Raw genomic sequence first — 10,346 nt, 5'->3', positions numbered from 1 at the left:
GTGTGAAACGATCCAGGCCGTCCATTAAACGCGGATTACAAAAGTAGTCACGTGATAAGCACGAGAGGCTAACTAACCTAAGTCAAACAGCAAAGAACTTTACCACAGAAGATAATGTTGCAGATCCTCTGTGAGCCATCTCAAAGGCTCTGCTGGATGTAACTTGAGAGTACTTGATTCTTGCGAATCATCTTCCAGAACCTCTGTCATAGACTGCAGAGGTTCGGTCGTCTTTGACATGTAAGCTTTGGTCCTCTGTGATCTTCTGTGGAAGTGCCTCTTCTGTCAACACTTCCAGTATTTACTTTTTCCATACTTTTACATTAAATGAAATGAGAGCTAACAAAGTATATTTTTATACTTCTCTTAAAAATCAAAACGATCACTGAACCTTTCTCCTTCAGTGATTAAAACGCTTTTTAAATGCCAGTTTTAGTGATTCTCTCATCACTGACGCTGATGCCTTAAAACCCTCACTGAATCTTTCTTTTCAGTAATAAGATGTTTTAAACGGTCTTATCAGTGTTTTGTTAAACACTAAATGACTCTTCGTTTTCTTAAAAACTTTTTGTTTTTAAAAGAAAATATTTAATGAACCGTTTTAATGATGACATTCTCTATTTACTATGCACAACGCTTTGCGACGCACAAAAGGTTCTATCACTATGCTACCTCATTTAATGTCATCCAATCATGGATGAGAACGTGATATTTTTCATCATGACSACTTTCCCGAACCGTCGTCTTTTTACCCTCTCATATTCCTTCTCTCTCCTCCTACCTATAAATATCATACTTCTTCTCCACTTTTGTCTTTACCCTTTCAAATTTCTTAGACTAAACTCTGCTAAGATCTCTCCAAAGCAAGAACCCTCTCAAATCTCCAAACACTTTTCCGACCTTTCTCTCCAATCTTCAAAGGTCAATATCTTCTTCTTTATCTTCTACTATAAGAAATACGTTTAATCTGTTTAAGAACTTTGTTCTCTTAATACATTAAGCTCTAAAGAATATTTAATCAACTCCTTCTTGGTTATAATCTTGTTTCTATATACACATTCTACTTGAAAAAACCCTAAAAATCTTCATTAAGGATTTTTCAGAAGAAGTTTTTATTATTTCAAAAACTTTCTCTATACTCTTCTCCCAAACAATCTTGGTTTAAACTAACAATCTGTTTATATATTTCTTATTGTTACAAACAGATGGCTGCCAAGAATGTCAACTTCTCAATCGATGAGGTCTCCTTCAAGGCCAATAATCACATTGCCTTGTTGGATATCCCCTCATCCAAGGCGGACTACCAGGAAGCGGCTAACTTCCTCAAGCAGTTATCATTGGCCTTCACACTCAACCATGAGCCCATCATGGTGAAAGAACTTCTTCAGTAGTTCTGGTTCACTGTTGAAGTTGTTAAAGTCAAGGTCAAGCCTGGACGCCAAGCGGATCAGATCAACTTCACCTTCAACTGCATGGAAGTGAAGTTTGGCGATAACACCTTGAGGACGGCTCTACGCCTTCCCAAAGGCCCGTACGACAACGAACCCACCACTACCGACATCATCGAGTGTCTCGATGCCATTGGCTATCAATGGCCAATGAAGAAGGACTCAAATGCTCCCATGAAGTCCTTGTCCAAGATTGAGAAGAACATGATATCAAATGTCTGGCAATACCTGTTCTCTCATTTCATCCAGTGCATGGGTGGAAAAACTAGAGGTCAGGACCAGGCCTCTAGGATCGCCTTAACCATAGGCGTGTCTGCGATTCAGTATCGCAATATAAATTATGTTGCGGTCATTTTCGATGACCTGGTGCTCAAGTTGAACAAGCGCCAACGAGAAAAGGTGGTGCCTTACACCAGGTTCCTTTTGATGGTCTTCTCGAAGATCTTTGGAGATAAATACTCCACGGAAGGAAACCTCCAGGTTTCCAAGCTTGGATCCAAGATTCTGGATCATAAGCTGAGGGACAGTGATGTGACGCTAACTTCTATTGTGTCCATCACTACCTCTTCTCCTCAGGTGGCCATGACAAGGGTAACCCCCCCCCTGAGTCCAGCCAGGCCACCAAAAACCCCTTCAAAATAACCCTCTCAACCAACTCTTGTTTTCGTCAAAGAGCCAAGAAGTCCAAAAAGGGGACAGCCACGTCTCTTGCTGAAGCCTCTCAAAAGGTTTCAGCTATTGAAACAAGCCTTACCCCCGAGGCATCTTCTGCTAATCCTCCCAGCTCTTTAGTGTTTTCTCCCATCATCGTATAAGTGGTACCTACCCCAACCGCCTCAGTGACCTAAATCACTGAAGGTGTGAATATCAGTGCCACCACCGCAGAACACCCATGTCTCTTCTTGATCATTTTCTCTTCTCCTCCTTCTTTGGTCTTTAAACATGTCGATGATGTATCAGCGACCATCCTCCTGATACTGAGACACGCACCATTGAACCTGAAGTTGCACATCTTGACGCTTCTCAGCATACAAATGTCAATCCTCTCGACGACATCTTTGCTCACGTCAGTGACAATCCTTTGGATGTCATTGATGACCCTCAGGTACTCCATCTTCCTACCCGTTCATTTCGACAACCTTCAGCCTTTTGCTCACACTTCCTCTCTTGCAGGTCCTTCTTCTATGCATCAGCTTGATGCTCAGGGAGAGGAAGAGGACGGGGTGAGAAAGAAGATAGAGGGTATGAAGAGATTGATGATGACTATGATATGGCATCTGATATCAAACTTCTCCTCCCTCTTGTTCATTCCGTCCTTTGTTGGATAACCGAAGTTCACTAGGAGATGGCCTGATAGGCTGACCTTGATGTGAGCTTCCTTGCTATCCAGGCGGACGTTCAAGAAGTTCAGAGTCATCTCGAAGAAATTGTTCAAGTCAACACTGATGCCATTGTTGTTCTTTCCAACAGGGCTGACGATGCTCAGGCTGTCGCTGATCAACAGATTGGTCTTCTTCAACAGATCCTGGATGTTGTCCGTCAACCAGCTCTAGTGATACCTCCTTCATTCATTGTCCATGATCACGCCCAGCTCCATGAGACGCGTGTGGCAATGACAACTCTAGCCGGTGCTCTGTCAAGGTTAGAAGAGGTAATGGTTCTCCAGCGTCAATGCTTGGACGAACTCTCTAGTCAATTCTCTCAAGTCTTAGCTAGAGAGGGGGAGATGAGGTCAAACGCTGGTGGATCATCTGATGCTGCTCCTGCTTCTTCTGAGGTTGTTGGTCCAGCATCAGCTGAAGCTGAGGCTCCTAGAGCTGAAGCGGTTGCTGCTCCTGTAATCCCGACCACCAAAGCTGCTCCAGCTGAGGTTGTCGATGCCATCCCTAAGAATGATGCTCCTTCCATCACTGTTGCTGGTGATGATGATGAAGACGAAGATGATGATGAGGATGATGAACCTACCATTCCAGACCCCGGAAGTGACCTAGATGGCAACGACGACGATGATGATGATGATGACTTTACCATCAAGTACCAGAAGCCATCAACCGCCACCAAGGGAGTTGCTCTCAGGGATTCTGCATCCCAGGAGGAGCAAAGGGAAGGTGAATCTACTCAAACAAGGAACCAGGACCCCAAGTGTAAGGGCAAGCCGGTCGCTTAAGAAGGTAACTTGAAGGTATTGTTCAAAATCCCTCAACAACCTGTTTTTGAAGACTCTACCTCTTAGGTAGTAGTCACTTCCTTGTATCAACTTCATATTCCATCAACAACCTGCGGTCGACTGGAGCGTGTCCCTGATCACCCTGTCTCCAGTGCTCCTACAGACCAGCAGCTGACTTAGCTGAAGGAGTCACTCGACCAGACTAGAGTAAAAATTCCTCTTCGTACCTCTAGTGGTGGTGAGTTCGACTTCCTTTCTGAAGCTAAAAGACTCGAGGCATTGAGGGCAGAAGAAGAGCTAGAGCTTCAAAAGAAGCAGACTAAAGACAACTTGAAGATGACCAAGTCACTAGCTGCGAAGGTCCTCTCCGAGAGAAAGTCCAAGAAAAAGGTGAACGTTGTTCAAGCTCAGGCTAAACTTCTTTCTATTGCATAAGCTGAGCATGAGAAGAACTTGAAGCTGGTGGAAAAGGAAAAGCGGTGGAGCAAAGCAAAGCTGAAGAAGAGAATCATTCCCCGCCCGATTATCAGCGTCAGCATCAGCGGACGTTCAAAAGACGGTGGAACACTGGTCTCAATGCTCATCACCAGGGACAATCTCGATGCCATCACCGAGCTCATCAAAAGGATATCTAGGTATGTCAAGGTCCCTAATAGGCCATCTCTGAAAAAAGGTGGGAAGAAGAAACTGAAGCTCTCTGATCCTAATGATGGACCATTCCTAAGAAACGAACATGAAACAAGGTTCTCCTTAGATGAAGTCCTGAAGGCTCATCAGAGTGTAGACATTTCTATGCTGAATCTTGACTTGCCAGATAAGGGTCCCTTTACACCCAACTCTGTGCATTTTAAACTTGAGTTAGGAGTTATATTTCTTGACTATGAAGGTGAAGTCAGATTTCAGAGAATGTCAGAGCTACATCTATGTCCAATGGGTCATCTGGTTTACCTATTGCTCTGGATAGATGATAGCATGCCTGGAAAAGTCATCAATCTGAATATACGAAGCGAATGCCTATGTTGAAAAAACCTTGGTGAAGATGTACCTAGCTACATAGATCTAAGTGTTCTAGATTAATTTTCTCTTTGTAACAACAATCTACTTTTCCTTGTAACTTTTTGTACTATGTCTACTTTTAGTGATTATACTTATAGTCTGTAAGCACTAGACATGTACTATAATACTTGCAATATTACCAATGATAAAATAATGAGTAATTCATGTACTTCACTGAAAAAGATCCCTGAAAAAAGTAATAGGGACACAAGTCTATGAGTTCTAGCGTTATTTTTACGTTCACTGACAATCTATGTGTCATTGAATAAGCTATCAGTTTCAGTCTCCATACTTGTAATTTTCTCTTTGATATAACTTAAGGAAAATTCTCAAGCAAAGACTGACTCACTAAAAAAGATCCCAAAATAGTAAAAAGGGACATGTACTTTATATGTAACTTTTTCTTACTATTATTTGATAAGACAACTTTCTTTATGTTGTCTTGTTATCATCAAATAGGGGGAGATTGTTGATCCTCTCTCTCAGTGATTTGATCATAATCCCTTTTCACTTATACGTTGTATTTATGTTTCTATCTTTTCTGTTCCAGCAATCATCACTGAACTTGTTCAGTGATCGCTGAAAAACTTGTACTGTAATTTGATCAGAGACAGCGATACTTCAAGAAGACAACACTCACACCAAAGAACCTTCAGCCAAAGTCGAAGACTGAAATTGAAGATTAGAGACTGGCGAGTACGTGATCTGAAGAGGTACTCAGTGAATACAAACCAGTCTACATATGTGTGAAGACTGCTCAAGCCTCAGTGAATGCTGAAGAGACCTTCAGGTTATTCCAACATTCAACGATCAAAGGAAGCTTGCTTAGCACGATTGTTGTTGTCTTGTCCTTACGCACACAAAGAACAAACTCAAACCCTCATAAACGTTGGTACGGTACGGAGCTGACTAGTCGACTCTTTTGTCCACCACCTTTAGGTAAAGATGTTTGCCAATGAATAGTGCTTTTTGTACTATTCAATGTGGAAACGGACAAGCCTTCCTCTTAAGACTTGACATGCACTCTAACCCTACCATATTGCATTAAATGTTCATTTAATGGATTGGGTATAAATAGAAGTGTTTCTTCTCCATGCAGAGTGCTCGCAACTCACTCTCTAAAACCTAATTCTTACTTTGAGAATTTTCTAGTCTAAGTAAATGATCTTCTCTTTACAGCATTTCTTTTCTCATTTTCTAAGAATTCATGTGTAACCAAAGAATGTTTAGATAGGTTTTTCTTACCTTATCTTTCCGCAAACAATCTTGTAAAATCTGTATTGATCTTCTTTATCAATATATATTTTAAATTAGAAAATATTGTGTTTGTATTCATCCCCCCCTCTACAAATTATTTTACTTATGTTGTAGACCCTTAAGGGACCAACATATACGCATGGTAAACTTTCTGGAGGGGATGAACATAAATTTCCTCAGATCTGTGATGGAAGGCCCATATATTCCTCAAACTCTTGTTCCAAGAGTTCCTAAAACAAGTACCACCGCAGAAGTTGCTACTTGTTATATGGTAAAGGATGAGAGCAACTGAGATGAAGACGACATTAAGCGGGTAGAGGCAGACAGGAAGGCCTAGAGGTTGATACTCATGGCTATTTCCAATGAAATATTCCAATCTCTGGATGCATGTACAACGGCTAAGGAGATATGGGATGAATTGGCAAGCCAACTGGAGGGATGTGCTAAAACGAAGAAAAATTGAAGGGCGCAATGCTTAAACGAATATACGAACTTGAAAGCATTGACTGATGAACCGATACAGAAGACGTAGGATCGTTTCAATACATTGATAAGTCAATGGAGTAGAAATGACATTGCAAGGACGAAAGAGGAAAATAATGTCCTTTTCCTTAAAAGTCTTGGTGATGAATGGACTCAACTGTCGATGTCTTTACCAGCAAATCATGACTTAGACAGTTGGTCACTTCATGACGTATATGGAACACTTGATGCCCAAGAGCAAGATATCTTGAAGAGGAAGGTGTTCATCGGAGGACCTCTTGCCTTGGTATCAGAGGAAAATGATGTTACAAGGAGCTCTTCCAAGGAATACAAGAAGAAGACCAAGAAGGCCTTGATAGTTGAATCGAAATCTGAAGAAGAAGTGTCAGATTCTGATGATGATCTCAATCCATTTGCCAAATCCCTTTCCTTGATAACCAAGCAATTCCAAAAATAGCTCGTGAAGAAGCCCTTTCAAAAGGACAACAGAAGAGACTCCAAAAGGGAGAGATATCAGCCATCCTATAGACAAAAGATGGTTAGATTTCATCAGAGAGATGAAAGAAGAGAGGAAAGAGTAGACAGAGAAGAGAAGAGAGAAGACAGAAGAGAAGGAGGAGACGGAAGGAAAGATGGTCTTTGTTGCTACCGATGGAAGATAGACCATTTTTCGAAGGAATGCAAGGGATGTATGATCAAGGATGCAGATTATTACAAGAACAAATATAAGTACAGTCCTAGCAAGAGAATCCTGATGGCCGAGAAAGAAAATTGGGTGTCTAATTTTTCATCTGATGAAGAAGACAACGCTCATATGTCTAATGGCCAAGTCCAATGCAGAATCCACTTCTGACTCCGATGACCAGGTATATGATTCTTCCCACGACGAAACCAACTCTACTCCATCTGAATTAGAGTTAAAGGTCATAAAACTTTCAGAAGATTTTCTTAAATTAAAAGAAAATTTAATATTTGAAAATCTTAAAGATTAAAAGCTGAAAAAGAAGTTAGTTTCTACAAAAGAGAGACTAATCTTCTTACTGAAGAAAAAGCTGAATTAGTTAAGAGAACACCCGCATTACATCTCCTAAAAAATCAGAAGAAGAAAAACTAATCGATTTGAACAAGAGAATCTCTAACGATTTAGAGAAGAAGGTGAAAGTCTTGATAGAATCTGAGGCAGAAAAATTAAATTCAGTAGCTCTTAAACATTTCATTCAAAAAGAAAGGGATATTCTTCATCAGAAGCTTTAGATCAATGAACTTTTGATGAAGAAATATAAAGATGCTTAAAATGTTTATGAAAAACTTAATGGCCAAACCGATTTCCAAGGAATCGGATTCAATGATCTTGACTCATTCATCGAGAACAAGAAATCCACCATTTAATCCACTTTTAAACTTAGGTGTGTTCAAAAAGCCGACTTTTCTCCAAAACCCAAAGAAACTTTTAAAACAGTAAAAGTCGATGGAAAAAAAAATTCTCGAGACAAGATTTTGAAAATGTGCTTTATGAGTGTAGCACAAGTAAAAAATCTGATGAAAAGGATGATGCCTCACAAACAGAGACCGATGGAAACCCGATGGTTAAACCAGAGACTCTGGTTATCAACTCCACAAGTTCATCAGCAAGTGCTACTAACGGAACGAAACTTCTTAGTAAGGAACGATCATCTGAGAAATTAGAAATGATGGAACTCCCAAAAGACTGTTCTGAACCTTCAACCTCATAACATCTCTCTCCCAAAAATGTTCATGAAAAATTTGATTTTGAAAAATCTGCAAGAGACTTTCTTGATTCTGACTCTGAATATGAAATAATTTGTCAATCGCCAGAAGTAATTGTGGATAAGAAACCACAAATTTCGAAAATCCCAATGAAATCTGACCTCCTAGAGTTATGTATAAAAGCTAAAAATTCTTCAGACCAAGAAAAAGGAAAGCTGAAAAAGGTTTAGTCTGCCAAAGAAACTTCACAAGGCCTGACACTTCAATCTAAATTTATAAAGTTCATTTCTGAACAGAAACAAAAATGGCCTGCTTCTGAAAATTCTAACGTTCATTTTTCATCTCTTTCAGCTAAAGGGAAGAAGACTCTACTCAGAAAAGAAGTAAAGCCCAAGGCTGCCCCCTCGAGTAAAAATTCTGCACTGGATAAGAGTTTGTACAAACAACCAAAACTAGGACATAACCTTTACCTTCTGCTTTTACATCTAATTCTTCAAATAAAAAATTTGTTAAACGCACTTATGTAAAAACTCCCACCTATCAGTGTTTAACTCTTTTACAAAATCTCAGGAGTCATATGCTAAGCTATCGCTGCATTTTTTAGCATGTTTACAGATATAAAAATGTTAAAACTCATGAAAAAAATGAAAAATAAGCCCAAACCTTCAAAGGCTAAGGGCAAAGGAAATCAGCCCAAATCCAATAGGGTTGATGAAAAAGAGGATGTTAAATCCACTACTAACAAACGTCGACCCATCATGAAATGAGTACCTAAAATCCCTTAATTTGTATTGCAGGATCAACATGTGCAACCATGGTACATGGACTCTGGTTGCTCCAGGCACATGACTAGTGATAGAAGTCAGCTGTCCTCCTTCATCGAAAAATCTGGAGGCTCTATAACTTTTGGAGAAAACAGCAAAGGGACAATCAAGGGATATGGCACCCTCATCAAAGGGAACATATCAATTGCAAAGATGGATTATGTTGAAGGCTTGAAGCACAATCTATTAATCATAAGTCAGTTATGTGATAAAGGTCTTGAAGTACGATTTCGCAAAGGTTTTTGCATCATCGAAACAAATCCCAGTCAAACCATCATTAAGGCAAAGAGAGAAGGAAATCTCTATCTTCTGTATTTTCAATCTTTTGTGGGTCAAGACACTCTCTGCCTTGTGTCCTGTGTGTCCCACATTAATGATAAATCAAAATAAACTTGAAGAACAATGGCAATCTTCATAAATGAACAATAAGAACACTTAGGGTGTGTTTGGTACATTATACAGAACAGGACGAGGATCTCTGTCCCATGTTTGGCATAAATTTTATGTGGAACAGACAGCAACAGAGTAGAACAAAGTAGAACAGGTCTGTTCCACCTCTACCCCGTGGAACAGGGTGGAACAAGGTGGAACATACTTATATTTTATCAATATAACCTCAAAATAGAACTTAATTCTTATCTAAAATATCAAATAGGTCTCTCTTTTACATTTTATTCATTATTTAAATTTTATTTATTGTATTTTATATTTCTTAAACTTTTATTTTACTGTTCTCAAAATATTATTTTTATACGGTTTTTATTTTTTTATTAATTTATGTAACTTATTATATATTAATAATAAAAAATAATGTAGAAAAGAGATAAAAATAAAAATAGAAAACCACATAAACTTTTTGTTTGGTGTCATTTTAATTGTTTTGACGAAAAACTCAAATGATTGTGTGCTTGTTGGTAGTAGTTTTTTCTTCTTAGTATGAAATGTATATAGATTTGCTTCGATAATGGATTTTTGATGCTTATATTATATTTACCTTTTTCATATATCATTAGTTGAATATGAAATCATGTTTTTTTGCAAATGTATTTTGGCAAGTAGTAATGGTTTGATGTAAGTTATACTTTGCACACTGTATTTGTTAACATTTATATTGATTATTTAGTGAAAAAAACACTAAACATCTCACTGGGGGTAAATTGGTCATTTTAACCAGTGATGTCCAGTCCTATCATGTCTTACTAAATGCTGAACAACTGTCCTGTTCTGTCTTGTCTGTGTACCAAATGCACCCTTAGAGAGGAAAAGTCAAATATTCAGCAAGTATATTCCTCTCAAGTATACGTAGATATTACAAATGAGCTCCTCTCTAATTCTCACAAGTATACGTAGATATTACAAATGAGCTCCTCTCTAATTCTCACA

Source organism: Cynara cardunculus, assembly GCF_001531365.2.
Source record: "Cynara cardunculus var. scolymus isolate 2C chromosome LG 2, CcrdV1, whole genome shotgun sequence".
Taxonomy (NCBI): Eukaryota; Viridiplantae; Streptophyta; class Magnoliopsida; order Asterales; family Asteraceae; genus Cynara; species Cynara cardunculus.
The sequence above is the reverse complement of the archived record's forward strand: the minus strand, read 5'-3'. Positions refer to the sequence as shown.